Below are 2,500 nucleotides of genomic sequence, written 5' to 3'. Positions count from 1 at the left end.
GGAGGAAAAGAAACTAACAAGGATTTTCTTAGTAGCGGCGAGCGAAAAGAAAACAGTTCAGCACTAAGTCACTTTGGTAAGCAAATGTGAGATGCAGTGTATGGAATATCTTAATATCTAGTATGAGAAATTAGCGATTTAAGTCCTTCTTAAATGAGGCCATTTACCCATAGAGGGTGCCAGGCCCGTATAACGTTAATGATTACTAGAAAGATATTTCCAAAGAGTCGTGTTGCTTGATAGTGCAGCACTAAGTGGGTGGTAAACTCCATCTAAAACTAAATATAACCATGAGACCGATAGTAAACAAGTACCGTGAGGGAAAGTTGAAAAGAACTCTGAATAGAGAGTTAAATAGTACGTGAAACTGCTTAGAGGTTAAGCCCGATGAACCTGAATATCCATTATGAAAAATTCATCATTATATATATAATATTAATTTATTAATATTATAAAAATAGTGTGCATTTTTTCATATAAGGACATTGTAATCTATTAACATATAAATTATTTATCAAAAGATCATTGGCTTTAAGTTTATTTTAATTAATTTGCTTTATAGCTTATTAATATTAAATAAATGCCTAATGATTTGATAAAGTGTTGATAGATTTATTATATATAATGCTAAAATTCATTTATGAATTTTACAATAATTTTAAAATCATTGATTTTAATATTTATTGTATGCATTTATATGATTTACAATGCGAAAGATTCAGGATACCTTCGGGACCCGTCTTGAAACACGGACCAAGGAGTCTAACATATGTGCAAGTCATTGGGTTATTTTATATAAACCTAATGGCATAATTAACTTAACTTAAAATATATGGGATTAATTTTTAGTCTATTTTAATTATAGTCTATTAATTCAATCCCGGGGCGTTCTATATAATTATGTATAATAATAATTTATTATTATTTATACCTCTAATTGGAGCGTACCTTGAGCATATATGCTGTGACCCGAAAGATGGTGAACTATACTTGATCAGGTTGAAGTCAGGGGAAACCCTGATGGAAGACCGAAACAGTTCTGACGTGCAAATCGATTGTCAGAATTGAGTATAGGGGCGAAAGACCAATCGAACCATCTAGTAGCTGGTTCCCTCCGAAGTTTCCCTCAGGATAGCTGGTGCATTTTAAAATTATGTAAAATAATCTTATCTGGTAAAGCGAATGATTAGAGGCCTTAGGGTCGAAACGATCTTAACCTATTCTCAAACTTTAAATGGGTAAGAACCTCACCTTTCTTGATATGAAGGTTGAGGTTATGATATAATGTGCCCAGTGGGCCACTTTTGGTAAGCAGAACTGGCGCTGTGGGATGAACCAAACGTAATGTTACGGTGCCCAAATTAACAACTCATGCAGATACCATGAAAGGCGTTGGTTGCTTAAACAGCAGGACGGTGGACATGGAAGTCGTAATCCGCTAAGGAGTGTGTAACAACTCACCTGCCGAAGCAACTAGCCCTTAAAATGGATGGCGCTTAAGTTGTATACCTATACATTACCGCTAAAGTAGATGATTTATAATACAATTTCGATTGAATTATAAATTTTGAAACTTTAGTGAGTAGGAGGGTACAATGGTGTGCATAGAAGTGTTTGGCGTAAGCCTGCATGGAGCCGCCATTGGTACAGATCTTGGTGGTAGTAGCAAATAATCGAATGAGACCTTGGAGGACTGAAGTGGAGAAGGGTTTCGTGTGAACAGTGGTTGATCACGAGTTAGTCGGTCCTAAGTTCAAGGCGAAAGCCGAAAATTTTCAAGTTTAAATTACAAAAAAAATATATATATATATATATATATATATATAATAAAATTTAAACACTTGAATAATTTTGAACGAAAGGGAATACGGTTCCAATTCCGTAACCTGTTGAGTATCCGTTTGTTATTAAAAATGGGCCTTGTGCTCATCCTGGCAACAGGAACGACCATAAAGAAGCCGTCGAGAGATATCGGAAGAGTTTTCTTTTCTGTTTTATAGTCGTACTACCATGGAAGTCTTTCGAAGAGAGATATGGTAGATGGACTAGAAGAGCATGACATTTACTGTTGTGTCGATATTTTCTCCTCGGACCTTGAAAATTTATGGTGGGGTCACGCAAACTTCTCAACAGGCCGTACCGATATCCGCAGCTGGTCTCCAAGGTGAAGAGTCTCTAGTCGATAGAATAATGTAGGTAAGGGAAGTCGGCAAATAGATCCGTAACTTCGGGATAAGGATTGGCTCTGAAGATTGAGATAATCGGGCTTGATTGGGAAGCAATATCATGGTTTTATGTACTCGTTCTGGGTAAATAGAAAACTTCGGTTTTTGTTCCCCGGATAGTAGTTACGTAGCCAATTGTGGAACTTTCTTGCTAAAATTTTTAAAGTTATATACATTTTTTATTAAGTGTTATATATTCTTTTTAAATTATAACGATTATCAATTAACAATCAATTCAGAACTGGCACGGACTTGGGGAATCCGACTGTCTAATT

Source organism: Eurosta solidaginis, unplaced genomic scaffold (genome assembly GCF_040869045.1).
Source record: "Eurosta solidaginis isolate ZX-2024a unplaced genomic scaffold, ASM4086904v1 ctg00002011.1, whole genome shotgun sequence".
NCBI lineage: Eukaryota > Metazoa > Arthropoda > Insecta > Diptera > Tephritidae > Eurosta > Eurosta solidaginis.
This window is presented reverse-complemented; position numbering follows the sequence as displayed.